General features: G+C 42.3%; 1 long non-coding RNA gene across 4 annotated transcripts; it reads right to left on the bottom strand.

Annotated features, from left to right (window-relative positions):
* Window positions 1-8558: 8558 nt before the first annotated feature.
* Window positions 8559-16353, bottom strand: LOC105604048 (uncharacterized). Of its 4 annotated transcripts, none has more exons than XR_003586426.3 (4): window positions 16234-16353; window positions 15399-15469; window positions 11417-11488; window positions 8559-9129 (listed from the first exon to the last, which is right to left on the bottom strand). It is a non-coding gene; the product is annotated as an uncharacterized LOC105604048 (long non-coding RNA). The 4 variants fall into 4 exon arrangements; XR_001023444.5 differs by having other exon boundaries at window positions 8559-9194; XR_009597824.1 differs by having other exon boundaries at window positions 8559-9194; window positions 16167-16294.
* Window positions 16354-16378: the final 25 nt, after the last annotated feature.

A 16378-nucleotide genomic window follows, 5' to 3' on the forward strand; every position in this document is an offset into this window, starting at 1 on the left:
TGCATGTGTACATGCGCATACCCCAAACTCCCTGACCACAGTTCCCAGCCCCCTTTCCTGTTGGGCATCTTCTCCAGAGTACTTAACCCACTCTGTCCTTCTCTAGCCTCTCCTTCCTTATGGCTATTGTGTCTCTCTCGCCTCACAAGAGCAGAAGTTGCACAAACACAAGGGTTTCGTGTGCTGTGCTGCTTTCTTCTCAGCAGCTGGAATGATGCCTTGCATGGATCAGATAGGCAGAGACGCCCGATGAGAAACTGGATGGGACGATGAGTGCGGTTCACCTGAGAGGCACAGGGAATGGGGCCTCTGCAGTGACAGCCTGATTTCAAGTTCCTGGCCTTCACCTTGCGGTTAGGAGTCACAACACAGAAGACAGGCGGTGGTGATGGCAGGTCGCCCTTCTGGGGGAGGGAGGGAGTGTGGGGGCTGATTACCTGAACAGGCTCGTCCCCAGAGCCACACACACAATCTACCCAGGTGAGATCCCTCATGTAATCTTCATCCCGAGAGGACCCCACGCACACCTGGGATGGGAGCCCAAGCGTGTTGCCTGTCTGCTGTGTGACCTCAAACAGTTACTGAACGTCTCTGTGCCCTGTGACTGCATAGGTGAGACAGGACCTCTCAGAGCTATATCTGATATCTTTGTTAGGACTTAATAGACTCACTCCTGGGTAATGGCAAAGGGGAGGGGCCAAACACAAAGACGTCTCAAACAGTCTTTGGGCATGAGACCCACTTCATCTTTTGAATTCTCTGAACAACTTCGTAGGTTGGGAATAATTGACTCCAGCTCACTGCTGACCCAGGAGCACTGAGAGCTGCAGCATCTCCCTCCAGATGTCACAAGGCGCACACCTGTCTGATTTAGTGGGCTGTTATCCATCCACTCCTGTGCTGTCTCCTTTTCTCTAGAATCCGGAGAACGGCTCCCAGGGCTCGAGGTCTAGAGGGACCTGCACCCTGAATCATCACATGGCAGGGAGAGATGGGGAGAATGGCTAAGGAAAACACCGTCTCATAAAAATATAAAATCTCTCTCTTGCTCGCAGAGAAAACACTATTCATGGGCAAACTTCCACTGAAACTCGGGCTCCCAGAGGCCTGGCTGGGATTTAAGACTTACCGGCCATTGTCAAGGAAGTAATTCACATAGGGACCACCTTTGCATGTCTTGCATTTGGAACATGTGAGACCCATGCAGAAATTCATGGCCAGAACTCCTTGGGAGTTTACACCCTTCTTGCTATACTTCACTTCCCCTCTTAGACGTGAGGCCCAGCATGGCAGGAGATTTTCTAACTTTGTGGGAGAACCGTTTCAAAAGGTTGCTGCTGCTGCTGCTGCTAAGTCACTTCAGTCGTGTCCGACTCTGTGCAACCCCATAGATGGCAGCCCACCAGGCTCCCCCATCCCTGGAATTCTCCAGGCAAGAACACTGGAGTGGGTTGCCATTTCCTTCTCCAATGCATGAAAGTGAAAAGTGAACGTGAAGTCACTCAGTTGTGAACGACTCTTAGCAACCCTATGGACTGCGGCCCACCAGGCTCCTCCGTCCATGGGATTTTCCAGGCAAGAGTGCTGGAGTGGGGTGCCGTTGCCTTTATTTTGTTATAAAGCTGTACAGCGGAAATGTGGTAGCCCTACCACTGTGCAACATGACTCTATGGGATTCACTATTTCTATTTCCCCAGGCAAAAGTGAACTGAACGTGCTCCCCGATACCAAGGCATAGGACATAACAGAGCTAAGAGTTTCGGCAGATGTTGGCATTTGGGAACTTCAGGAGCCATACAGTCCCACCAGCTGGAGTAGTATTGAGGCGTCAGTCAGCACAGAGTACCCTGAGAGGTCACCAGTCCAAAGAAAGCCATGGTCTGCCACTGAGTTCTGGCTTGTCAAAGAGAAGTGCCCAACGGTGGGGCTGGTGAGAGGAAACACATGCTAAAGGTTAGCTCTTAGTAGGTGGGTGCATGTCTTGTGTGTTGGAGTGGGTGGGAAGATCAAGAACTGTTCTGAACTTTCAGAACAGTCTTTGAAGTCAGGGACTCAGGTTCAGCACAGACTGGTTTCTCTCAGATGAGTGAGCTCCAAGGAAATTAACTAAGCTGTCATTCACCGAAACAGGGTGGCGTCAGGAGTGCTACTCCTCAGAATACTCAAAGACTGCAGAAATACCCAAAAGATTTTTTATTTCTAAAAGGCACTCAGCTCAAGTGTCCTGGGAATCATTCCCTTGTATCTTTTCCCCCACCTCCAGACTTTCTTTCTCATCAGGATTTTCGGGGAGTCCCCAAGAGCCTTTCTAGATGCCAAACTCCTAGCTACAAGTAGCTTTTCTCCAGGAGGAGGCAGAAGGGAGTTGGTTCAGGATCATTAGAAAAGACTCTATTCCCAGACCTACTGCAGAGTCAGGCACAATTTCCTGAGTCCTGAATGCTGAGTTGACTCTCCTCTTCCCTATTTGCCTTCCCAAAGACCTGACCTGGAGTTCATTCATTTCCCCCTACCTTGGGAAAAATTAAAACCCCAACTCTTCAACACTATCCACAATCCGTGACTGAAAGACAGCCACAAAGTTAGAGAATGATCACAGAGCCACAACTCTTCAATGCTGTGACTACAGCATCTGTAACTGTACCCTGTGGAGTGCTCACTCTCTCAGGCCTCACTTTGTGATACTATTGCAATCTTTGTCTCTTTGCCTATATTTTCCTGAACTTTCTTTCTTCATAGCGCCCTTTATCTCTCATTAATAACGTGCTTCTTCCCACTGAAGCTAGGATGCCACAAGGGTGAGGTTAATGCCGACTTTTTTTCTCCTTTGTTTACCTGGCAGGCAAGGGGAAGGACCACAAATTGTTCCTGTCATTACACACAACAGGTTATATCTTAGGTCATACAGGTCATTTAAGATTCAAACTGTGTACTTTTTAGACAGCCAAATTCTATAAATGTAAAGCAATTGTCTTGGAAGGTTTTGGTTACATAAGAAAGGTGGGATGGTCTGATAACCACTGTGCTATAAGTCACAATTTTTTATGTACCCAGAAGAACAGCTCCCATATCTGCTTTTTGATTTGTAATGTGAGAATAACGAAACATCTTGCTGCCTCCTTCCCTCAAAGAGAATAGTGAACAACAGTCAGCCTTAAAGTATGGTTCAAAAACAGCAGTTTCAGAATTTCAGCGAAGTCTTTGTGCAACCGTTGGTTGGCAATCAGGCACCAAAGAGTCTATTGCTTATAAAAACGGGATCCAACATGTGGTTGCCAAGAGGGAGGGAGTATGGGGGAGGGAAGGATTGGGAGTTTGGGATTAGCAGATGCAAACCAGTATATGCAGAATGGATAAACAGCAAGGACCTACCATATAGCACAGGGGACTGCATTCAATGTTCTGTAAGAAACCATGATGGAAAAGAATATGAAAAGGAATATACATGTATAGCTGAATCACTTGGTTACACAACAGAAATTAACACAACATTGTAAATCAACTATCCTTCAATAAAATAAATGAAAAAAAACTGGATCTATACCCCATATGTCTCTATATCTGAGGCCACTGTCCATGGTTTAGGAGAATAAATGAAGTAGGTCCTTTATCATTCTGCCTAGTAAGGTGAAACAATGTTCCTAGGGTTGGCATAAATTTTTGCAGATTACATTTAGGAGAGTATTTCTCTTACTGATTATGAGCTAAACCGACTGTGTTGTCTCTGAGAATCAATTTTTCAGAGAATGATAAGCTTCTGTATATGTGTGGCTGTGTTCACATGTGTGAGCCTGTGTGTGTGTGTGTGTGTGTGTGTGTGTGTGTGTGTGTATATGTATGCAGGTGCGTGAATACCATTATTTTCCTGCTGAATGGCGAGCAAGATCAAGGAGGACATACACACCTTATGCTGATAAGTGATCTTAAGCAGGAGGGAACTTGGCCCAGCAACACCAACCAGGACTGTTTTATGGATCCCAAGATTCAAAACCCTTTTGAATGGGCATGCCAGTGATGACGACCTTTGGACCACAGAGCATTCCTCCTGTTCTCCTCTAGGCTACCAGGGATCTTTTGCTTAAATACAACCCCAATGCCTGTCTGAACAATGCACTTTGGGTGAAAGAATCTGACTTATTGTACATCAGAATATATACTAGGGGGCAGGAAGTGGGTCTGTTCCTGAGGGTAGGACTTAGGGCATGTGAGGGTACCTTTTCAAAAGGATGGAGGGGATTTACACTACAGAGGATTTAAGAGGGCAGAGAGACAACCATAGCCAGGAGCTGGATTTTGTCCACCTGTGATGAGTTTTCTTTGGTTTTGGGGTTTATGTCCCTCAAACCATGAGAATAGGTATATTTTGTGTATAGTTTAAAATTTTTGCTTCTCTTGTTAAACCACACATTTTCAAGCATCGTAACAGTCTACAATTGCAAACATTCCTACAACCTTTTATTGCGGTATTACTAGGAGTAAACAAGTGGGCAGGAGAAGCGTGGCTTCCCCTCTTTTGTCCTTCTGCAGAACCCCAAACCGTGACAAGCGGCGTCTCAGCAGTTGGGCATTGTGCTTCAGACTATCTGGCTTCAGATTCCAGACGTGCCTCCCACTAATGATGTAATCATGCACAATTTAACTTCTCTGTGCTTTCCTTTCCTTATTAATTAAAAAAAAAGGCCAATTTTAGTGTTTATATCTACTATTAATTAAGTTAATCTTTAAAAGTAATTTACTAACCTCATAGGTATTTTGTGACAATGAAATGTGATAACATATGTAAATGGTTTAGAAGAGTGTTTACTACAAGAAAATGTCCATTAGATGCTTATGACTATGATTAGTATATTGGGAGGAAACCAAAGAATTCTAAAACATGCCTAAGATCAAATTCAACAAAGGTTCTCATGGAGCTAAAACTAACATGGATCATCATCTACAGGTAACTAGTACAGAAGTGAACATGACCATACAAATCCCCTTTACTCCCAAATGAACTTGCAAGAGAAGTCCTTTAAAGGGAGCTTTATAAGAACAGACACACAGCCTGGAGAAAGTGGTTTGAATTGCTCTTGGATCAACCACTGAAGTGTGGAAGGCAGTCAGCCCTTAGGCAGAGAGGCAGCCAAGAGTGAGAGACAGCCTTCAGAGATCCGAATTAGACACTGTTAGGCCTTCAAAGTAGTGATGACAACCTGTTCATAGCCCTGGACCAAGTATTTGGCCTTACAGATAGTAGCAGAAATTAGCATGTTCAATTTCTGACCGCATATCAGAGAGAGAGAAAAACTCCCTGCCAAGGTATTGGGGTTAGAGAAATGGTTTGAGAGGCAGAGGGAAGGGAGCAACATAACACAGGATTAGAAAAAGCAATGATTTTCACAGTAAAATACTACGTAAATTTAGATTTCTGAAGAAGAGCTCTCTCACTGTTAATTAAAGAGGAAGAAGAGAGAAAAGACATTCCGTCAGCCTAAAAGAGAATATGTAAAGTTTAGAGCTGACATTCTAGGTTGAAGCTTAGCCTTCTTATTAGAGACTAAGGTAGATAGATACAGGCTGGCAACCAGGGTCCTGCACACAGATCCCATGGCTTCCGAGACTGGGAGAAAGTATAAAAAATAACAGACTTTATTTTACTTTTTACTTTTGGCGTTTGTAGTAGCCAACTTTATTATCCAGGGATGAAATGGGATTTGTTTCACAACTAAAACAAAGGTGACATTATTCAAAGATAGACATTCAAACTCAGATTATGTAGAAGACAATAGCCTTGAAAGCCAGATAACTGTTTGTGGGAAAAAAATGGAAAGGGATTAGCCAACTCTCTTTAGCTCCTTCTCAAGTCAATAATTAAAACTGAGGTACTCAGAGAAAACTTCATGGTTGAGAGTGAATGTGCCCAAAGACTATAATGCCTAGGTCTACTGTATCATAAAAAGACGTGTATGATTTAGAGGAAGGAAAAAAATCAGTGTACTCTACTTTTCCAGCTCCAGGAGAAAGCTGGGAGGGGTGGCAGAAAGAACAAGAAAGCAAACATCTCATTTATCCCTGGTGGGCTCTAGAAGTGGAATCTGACAGGTTGGCAGAGGAAAATCTTGCCCTATTTCCTATCTGGGACATTGGGAGGGAGTTCCCCTTACATAATTGTCCTCTACTGATCTGGGCAGAGGCTTCTCACAGTGACCATGGGGGAAAAGCATAGACAGCAAAAGGGGACCCCAAGGAGAGCTTTTCTAAACCACCCTTCTTCGTGTACGAAGTGGACACTGAGTTGAAAGCCAGTGGGCCTGCCTTGGGGTTTGCTGTGGGACACAAAGATGTTCTAAAGACATAGACTTGTGGGGAGGGCGGGAGTGGGCATTAGCAATGGGTTGGGGGAGAAACGAGCCAATGGGCTCAATGAAGGTCTCAGTCAGTCAGCAGAGGCTAAGAGGCCATTTTCCCTTTCCATTCAGCAAAGGAAAAATGGCCTATGTTTCCTGGGAGTACTGCCTGAGGCATAAATTAAAAATGGACCATGAGTTCACCAGGTACAGAGTATGGGCACCAGAAAAATGCAGTGTGACTGTACATGGGGAATTAGCATGAGACAAATCTGTGGGTTCCTTGACAATTAAAGTCAAGTCCCAGGGACTGTTTTTTCTGAGTTGAGTGATTGGAGACACAAATCAATACTATTCATGTATTCTGCTACCAAATGTGTTTTGTTTGGCCTTCATGGCACAGTACTGCAACACTAAATACCAGAGGAAGTCACACAAATATCCAGATCTGTGGATACTTTAAAATCCACATTATAAAAGATTTTGTGTATTTTGAATCAATGAAGTCTTTGTCAGTGCTGAACCTGAAATACTGCATGGCTACCATAAGCCCGAGTTCCACAGCTGCTGCCTTTTCGGTCAAGGGTTGTCCAGTTTCTTATAGCCTCTATTGCTCTCTATTCTCTCCAGATGTAACCAATTTAACCTAATTCGTAACACCTGGTTGGCAGTTTTACAATCAACATGCAAATACTAGTTAGGATTCTACTGTTTGCAACTTTCCGTAATAGGAATCAAAGTAGCTTAAATAAAAAGGGGAATTTCTTCTAAGGATACTCTGGTGTCTCATGGCATACAAGGAAAGACACAGGAACAAATTTTAATATAAACACACCAAATACCCCCATCTTTTCTGCCCCTTCCATGAATATACGTTTTTCTTTTCTCTGGCCAGAGAGAGAAAAGAGGAGCTCTCTCCGGCCATTATTAAGAGCTTCAAATTTACATCTCCTCTGCCCTAGGAAGGAGCCAGCCCACTTTGGAACCCAGTCCCTTTCTGAATTCTTTGGAAAGGACACTGAACAATGCAGCCTTAGGGAATCGCCCACTGTGCGTATCTGCTGTGCCACAGTGCCTCTAATCCTTTCCTCCTCCTCCCCACCTCCAGGCACAGGAGGTTCCCATCCACAGCCTCTGCTGTCAGGCAGGACAGGTGCTATGTCTGGCCATGTCTGTCCATGATGAACCACTGAATAGAAAACCCTGGCAGGATGATGGTCTTTTTGCACAAATATTGTTCCCAGAATACTGCAAGATCATACTAGTTCAGGAAAAGTATGGAATCTTCGTCTAGTCTCCCTCCCTGGAGGGAAGATAAAGAACTGTGCTGAGCCACTACAGAAAACAGTATGGAAGTTCCTCAAAAAACGAAAAATAGAACTGCCATATGATCCCACAATCACATTCCTCAACATATACCTGGACAAAACTGTCATTCAGAAAGAGACATGAACCTCGGCATTCATAGCAGCACTATTCACAGTAGCCAAGACACAGAAGCAACCTAAATGTCCATTGATAGGGGGATGGACAAAGAAGTCTGCGGTATATACACACACACGCGCACACACACACACAAATGGGTAAAGAAGAGGTGGTATATACATGCAGTGCATGGAGTACTCCTCAGCCATACAAAAAAGAATGAAATAATGCAACATGGATGGACTGAGAGATGATCATACTAAGTGAAGAAAGTCAGACAAATACCATGTGATATCACTCATATGCGGAATCTAAAATATGACACAAATGAACATATCTATAAAACAGAAACAGACTCATAGACATAGAGGAGAGACTTGTAGTTGCCAAGAGGGAGGGAGGCTGGGGAGAAAAGAACTGGGAGTTTGAGATTAGCACATACAAACTATTATATATAGAATGGATAAATAACAAGGTCCTACTGCATAACACAGGGAACTATATTCAAAATCCTGTGATAAACCATAATGAAAAAGAACATATATATATACATATAATGGAATCACTTTGCTGTAGAACAGAAATTAACACACTATAAATCAACTATATTTCAATAAAATAAATTTCAAAAAAAAGGAGAACTGCCCTGATTTTGAAAGAGCAGTGCCCTTCAGAACACAAGTCAGAATTAGACAAATCAAAACCAAAAGAAAATGAAGCTATAATGGCACAAGAAATTCTTAGAGGATTAGGAAGAAAAGCAAGTAAACAGCAAATAAAGAAAACAGTCTGATTCAGTCTGACTCTGCTCAAAGAAATATTTTATGCTTGAAGACAGGTCTCTTGGGACCAGTAAAAACCATTACAGAAATTAATCATGCAGCATTTTTATTTCCAAGCCAAATTATATTTCTTATTTTTTAATATTTTAACTTTATTTAATTTTCTAGTTATAAAATAATAGATGGCTGTTATAATTTTTAACAATTTTAGGAATGTAAAAAGAAGTTGATGTTTTTGCCTATTCCCCTCACACATAACATCCACTCTCAAATCACATACTTTCAAGGTAAGCAGTTTACAGTGTGATTACAACCGAATGGAATTAAATTCCTCAGTAAGAAAGCTAACAACTGGAACAGAAAGCCTCCTCCACTAGCGGAGTGGAGAGACCCTAAAGCAGTCCTGATCCCACGGAAACACTTTCTCTCCCAGGTAACACCCCCTGCTGGCCAGCGTTGTGATTGCCACAGGATTAGGCTGCTCTTCTTGAGGGTCCATTTCAAGGAGAAGCAGAGGCGTTGTCTCAAGGCTTTCTTTCCTTCAGCAAATATTCACTGATCCCACCTCTAGATACGAGGAGCTGTCCCAGGAGCTGAGCAGACAACGATAAATATCATAGCCAGTGGTTCCTCATGAAATGTACATGCAAGTAATCAGCTAAAAGAATGAAGGTTGATATGTGTTATTAACAATCTGAAGAGGGTCCTGGGTGTAAAACACAAAATGATTAGGTAGTCAGGGAAGAGCTCTGGAGATTGTGCCATTGAGAGAAAGAAGAAGGAATATTTGTTCAGTGGATGGGAAGGATATGCAAAGATCCAAAGTCAAGTTAAAAGGGTATGTTTTATTCAAGGAAATCAAGGAAGAAGAGGGCTGCAGATTAATGAGATGAGAAACAAGGGAGAGTGACTTCCTTTAACTGCTGTGGGGAGAACAGTTTAGAGAAGAAGTGAAAACACCGATCAGGAGGTGCATGGAGTACAGTGTTTAGTATTAGTTTTAATAGTAAAGACAGAAAAATGGAAGCATCTGAGATACATTTTGAGTGAAAATGTACTGACCTACTAGGAGGGAGAGAGGAATGAATATCAAAGACGCCCAAGTACTTGGTATATGCTACTGGTATATGCTACTTGGTATACGCTACTGGGTAGAAGTATCACGACTCACTGAGGACTCCTCGAAGCGTGGCATGAAAAGGGGAGATGGTTCAACTTACACATATTACATCTGAGAGTTAAGTGAGCCATTCACCCAAAAATGGCAAAAAGGCAGTAATTATGTGACTATGCAGCTCAGGAGATAAGACTGAGAAGTAACATTAAAGCAGGGGGAGGGATGCATGTGGAAGATATGATGGTTTTCTGTGTCAATCTGACTAGGCTAAGGGGTGTCCAGCTAGCTGATAAAATGTTATTTCTGGGTGCATTTGTGAGGATGTTTTCAGAAAAGATTAGCATTTGAGTCAGTAGACTGGGTAAAGAAGATCACTTTCACCAATGAGGGTGGGCATCATCTAATCCACTGAACAGAACAGAAATGTGGAAGAAAGGCAAATGTGCTCTCTGCTTGAGCCAGGACAGGCACCCAGAATCCTGGTTCTCAGGCCTTTGGACTCAGACTTAATTATACCAGACTTTCCTGGTCCTCCAGCTTGCAGACAGTTGACTGTGGGACCTCTGGGTGTCCATAATCACGTTAACCGATTCAATCAGCCATTCAATCAGTCAATCAATCCTATTGAATCTGTATCTTTAATACAGATTTTGGTACTGAGAATGGTTCTGCTTAGTTGCTCAGTCGTGAACCACTCTTTGTGATCGCATGGACTGCAGTCTGCCAGGTTCCTCTGTCTCTGGAGATTCTCCAGGCAAGAATACTAGAGTGGGTTGTCATGCCCTCCTCGAGGGGATGTTTTCAATCCAGGAATCAAACCCAGGTCTCCCACACTGCAGGCAGATTCTTTACCAGCTGAGCTACCAGGAAAGCCCAAGAATGGTTCTAGAGGAACAGAGCTTTAAAGATGAGTTTTCTGAATCAGTTCTGGGGTTTTCTGAATTGGCTCTCTAATTTGATTTAAAGATACTAATGACTATTTCTAGTAGTATAGAGAGCAATGACAGACCACACCAAGATCTGGAAATAGAGATAAGCAATGTATCTCCACTGAATACTTCTAATCAGCCACTTACAAGAAACAAGAATCAGATGACTATATCTTTATACTTAGTTACTCCCCAGGTCAGACCATGTGGTAAAAGGATGACTTCAGGGATTTGAAATTTCCAGCTCAAGGACCACATAAATGACTGGAAGCTTCTACATGTGTCCATGCAGACCTTTAGCTCCTCCTGGAGCTAAGGGCTGAAATTGCTGAAAACCAAACACAGAACCTCATACTGTGTATCTACAATTAGAAAAGAATAGGACACTATAAGTTGGAATGATAAATGTAGGGATATGGAGCCTCTAAATTCTGAAGAGTCTCCTTTGCTGGTGGAAGATTCTTCCCATCCCCACAATAATTTAATTCAACCATACTTAATTTCATTATACACATAGCTTTGATAGTTGTGGTAAATAATACCAAATATGAGACATGTATGCATATACTACCCTTAAAGAGCTAAATCTTCTTGGGAGGATAAGAAATACATACTTGGAAAAGTAATAAGAATAAAAAGCAAGGTATGAGTATCAGGGCTTAGGATGTAAATAAGAATGATTGGGAATACTATACTTGAGCTGGCCCTGTAAGTAGATTTAAAATGAAAGGATTTTAGAACTGAAAGCAATTAACATAATATCTAATGTAACTCCACTTAATAACTGAGAAAACAAACAAAAAGAAACTTGTCCAAATTATGATAGCAACTTACTGCGAACAGAACTCTGGTCTCCTGATTCCTGACTCTTTGCTCTTTCCTTTGCAACCACTGCCTTTGTGACTGCTACAAAAAAATAAATAAATAAAGGAGAGAAAGACAGGTGAGTAGAGAAGGCCCTGTATAAGCACTAGGAGAAATGTACATCCTTGTCATACATATGTATGGATGATGGTATCATGCATATCATCAGCATCCTTCACTGCGGATATGTGAATGTTCAGTGATTATACTGGTGAAGGGCTCCTATTATGAAGTATCAAAAAGTAAGACTGGAATGGAATGAGCACCTTGGGATGAAAAGATAAGATTAAACTAAATAGAATATTAACAGTCTCAGTCTAGGTATTTTAGATGTTAAATAAGAAATAAAGGTAAGTGCTATATGAATTTCAAAAAGGGTCAGATTCCAAAGGCTGAAAGTAATCAGGGCTGGCTTAGTGGAAGGGATAAATTGGAGATGAACATTCAAGAGGTATAGGATTTGAGAGAAGAGGATAATTTGGATAAGGTAAGGAAATCCTAGGACCTGGGAAATGAGGCTAAAAAGGCATGATGGCTCAAGATGGTGCAGAGTCCCAGGAAGGCTGAATTTACTCTGACAGAGACCACTGCAGGTGCTTAAGCAGAATAACTTGATTAACGTTTTAGAAAGACTCATATGGCAATGACGTATAGGATGGACTGAGCCAAGAGAATAAAAGGGAAGGCAAAGAGCTATTTTTCTAATAAGAATAACAAAGAATTTTATAGAGTAAAGAATACTATACAATATTTATAATACCATGAGCTATTATTCCCATCAGTTCATGGGAAATAAATGGGGAAACCATGGAAACAGTGTCAGACTTTGTTTTTGGGGGCTCCAAAATCACTGCAGATGGTAACTGCAGCCATGAAATTAAAAGACGCTTACTCCTTGGAAGGAAAGTTATGACCAACCTAGACAGCATATTCAAAAGCAGAGACGTTACTTTGCCAACAAAGGTCCGTCTAGTGAAGGCTATGGTTTTTCCAGTGATCGTGTATGGATATGATAGTTGGACTACAAAGAAAGATGAACGCCGAAGAATTGATGCTTTTGAACTGTGGTGTTGGAAAAGACTCTTGAGAGTCCCTTGGACTGCAAGGAGATCCAACCAGTCCATTCTGAAGGAGATCAGCCCTGGGATTTCTTTGGAGGGAATGATGCTAAAGCTGAAACTCCAGTACTTTGGCCACCTCATGCAAAGAGTTGACTCATTGGAAAAGACTCTGATGCTGGGAGGGACTGGGGACAGGAGGAGAAGGGGACAACCGAGGATGAGATGGCTGAATGGCATCACTGACTTGATGGACGTGAGTCTGAGTGAACTCCGGGAGTTGGTGATGGACAGGGAGGCCTGGCATGCTGCGATCCATGGGGTCGCAAAGAGTCGGACACGACTGAGCGAATGAACTGAACTGAACTGAACTGAGCTATTATTTCATAGACACTATGCTAGCTTTTCTCATTTAATGCTCACAAAAACGATATGAAGGAAGTTGAATTATCATTTCCATTTTTAAAATGAGAAAACAGAACCTACATAACCTGCCCAGGTCATAAATCCAGGGAGTGGAGGAGTCAGAATTTGAGCCCAGATAACATGACCCCACAGCCTACAGTCTTAGCTTCTATGCCATATCCTGCAGTATTACTAAATGTGTCTGTATTACTAAATGTGTCAGTATTATTAAATTCTATTAAAGAATCCAAGAACAAAATAATTAGGGCTGAACTAGTGATTAGTAGGAAAAAGGAAATGTAAGGAAGAGATGAGACTTTACAAGGGAACAAAATGACAGAACTTAGTATGTATGAGATACATGGGGATGAGAAAGAATGAAAAATGATCATCCCTTCAGGAGTGAAAACACAGGGAAATGATAATACCATTCATCCTTGGAAATCACACAGGTGAATCCAGAGGGGAAAGATGAGTAGTATTTCAGATATGTTGCATTTGGAAAGATGAAAAGATATCCATGTAGAAATCAGAGTATGCAGATAAGATACATTTTAGAAACTCAGGAGAGAGGAAGGATTGAAATTATAGATTTTTGAAATTATCTCACATAAAATGAATAGAGGAAGCAACAAAACTAAGCTCTTTAAGGGAGGCAGGGGGGAAAGAACTACTCTTTAGGGACCAGCAAAGTTGAAAGGCAGGAAAGCAGCAGGAGCAGAAGCAGGATAGGGCAGAGTTCAGCAGATGAGACTTTCAAGAAGAGAGCAGCTGCCTTCTAATTCACTCTATATTCTCTCCTGGAAGATCTCATTCTCACTTATTCCTTACACTATTATCCACACACATGCAAGTAAGAAGTAAGAGAGGGCTACAGTTGAAGGAGTTTGAATATGTCAACAAAGGGCTGAGGTAAGCAAAGATATCACAAAGGAGTGATTAACTTAAGCATGAGTATATAACTAGTTGAAAGCAATATTTGAATGTACAAAGACACAGATGGGTTAATTAAACCAGTTAGGTTGAATCAGGGAAAGCATCTGGAAAAGGGCTGCATTACTACCAAAAGGTAAGGAAGCTATGTTAATCTATATCACTCAGATGCAATCAGCAAAATTCAGATTAAGGGAAACACCACAGGACCAACAACCGGGCTCCTTCAAACGAAATGCAAGGGAGAAATATGGAGGTGAAACCCGTAGAATAAGAGAAGCTTGAAAGACCTATCAACCGATCACAAAGTGTGAACTGGATAGGATCCTAGGTTAAACAAGCACAGTAAAGGAAAAAAAAACAAACTATGTGACAAGTAAATAAGAAAATACATTAAATATTTAAATGTGATAAGATGGTGGTTATGCTTTTTAAAAGTCCTTTATGTTTTTAGAAATCATATTGATATATTTATAGATTTTTGATGCTTGATATTTGCTTCAGATAAATACAGGAGTTATGTGGATAGTGATATAGAAGTAGAGATTGCTATTCAGTCTCTCAGTTGTATCCAACTCTTTGTGAACCTATGGACTGCAGCACGCCAGACTTCCCTGTCCTTCACCATTTCCAGGAGCTTGCTCAAACTCATGTCCATTGAGTCATGAGGCCATTCAACCATCTCATCCTCAGTCATCCCCTTCTCCTCCTGCCTTCAATCTTTCTCAGCATCAGGGTCTTTGCTAATGAGTCGGCTCTTCGCATCAGGTAGCCAAAGTACTGGAGCTTCAGCTTCAGCATCAGTTCTTCCAATGAATATTCAGAACTGATTTCCTTTAGGATTGACTGGTTTGATCTCTTTGCAGTCCAATGGACTCTCAAGAGTCTTCTCCAACACCACAGTTCAAAAGCATCAATTCTTCAGCGCTCGGCCTTCTTTATGGTCCAACTCTCACATCCATACGTAAAGAGATTGGCCAGAAGGTAATTGCTGGAGCTGGGCATTGAGTTCATGCAGCTTCATTTTTTCCATATGTTTGAAATTTTCCTCACTACATTTTTTTTGAAGATGCAGTTTGCTTTGCAAGAATAGGATTTTTTTCCATTTACTGTAGTTTAGATAACCATGGTTAAGTTTTCTTGACCTGGGTTATGGATTTCAAGGAATCATGGGGATTATCAAATCAGATCTAGACAAAGCTAGAAAATGAAGTGGTCCATCAAAAAATAAGGACTTAGAACACAAGGTTCCACCTGAAATATGACAGGAGATAGATGCTTCAAGTTATTAAAGGGTTTCAAAGCTAAAATTCTAACAGAAAGGACAAGAAATTAATAAGGGATGTGTGTAAGGAGTTTGTTGAATGAGCAAAGCAATAGTTAAGAAAAATGATTCTGTCCACTCTTCTAAGACAAAGTAGAGATTCAATGTCAATGAAAAAGACATACAGGGATGAGATGACCAAACCGCAACATGGGATATTTGTTCATGAGAAAAGAATGTGCACTAAAGGCTTGTTAAGACACTGGAGATCTAGGGGTAGGGTCATTCAAACCTTTGCAAAACGACTTCTGTCATCTTCTCTGTTTATTCCTTTTTCCTCAACAAATCCAAAGTGCACAGGCCCTAGGAAAAAGGTGGTTAAGAGTAAGGGATAACTGAAGTTTGGAGGAAAAGGTTAAAGATCATTTTCTCCCTCTCACTCAATCCTGAATTTAACAAATCGTGTTAATTAAATCTGTCACCTTCCTATTTGCATGAGGTGGGGTATAGACTCAGGATGGGAAAGGACAAGTTGCTTTACATAGGTTGCAGGGAGATGACTAGGACCTTGAGCTGTGAAGACCTCTACCCTTTTTCTCTTCTAGGCTTCACCCTCAAGAATTCCCAAAGCCCTAGAACATTTTTTCCCAGGTATGTAAACGAAACAGCACTTAAGGGTTAAGATTACGGGAAGGGAGTGGAAGGGAGCATTTAAGCTTAAGCGAGGGCTTCTAGCAAGGAAGTCGGAGTGGCGGAATCAGTCTGAGAGTCACGTTGGCGAGCGCTGGAGACACGCAATGAGTCAAATCGGAGAGCCTAGGAAGCTAGGGAAAGGACTGCACTTTATACGAGTCTTTATACAGAAACTGCGCTCATCAGACTCCAGGGAGACTGCTGCGGAGCCGCGTGGGGTGGGGAGGACGGGGCGGTGGAAGAGGCGGAATCGGGGGAGAGGGCTCCAAAAGAAGGAAGAGATTGATTTCCCGAAGGTAGACGGAACGTTTAGAATGCCCCTCCCCAAATCCAGCTATCTCGCTGTTACGTAACCTCGAGAGTTAACCGAGCCTCAGAAGCCCGCCCCTCCCCAAATCCAGCTATCTCGCTGTTACGTAACCTCGAGAGTTTACCGAGCCTCAGAAGCCCGCCCCTCCCCTTCGAGCCACCTCCAGGCGACGCCGCGTTGCTTCCGGGTTACGTGCTCGAGCTTGGCGGCGTGTGGACCTCGCCGAATCCAAGCCGCAAGTCCCAGGGCTCCTCCCGCCCATGGGGAGG

This window comes from Ovis aries, chromosome 21, assembly GCF_016772045.2.
Source record: "Ovis aries strain OAR_USU_Benz2616 breed Rambouillet chromosome 21, ARS-UI_Ramb_v3.0, whole genome shotgun sequence".
In the NCBI taxonomy this organism is placed as follows: Eukaryota; Metazoa; Chordata; class Mammalia; order Artiodactyla; family Bovidae; genus Ovis; species Ovis aries.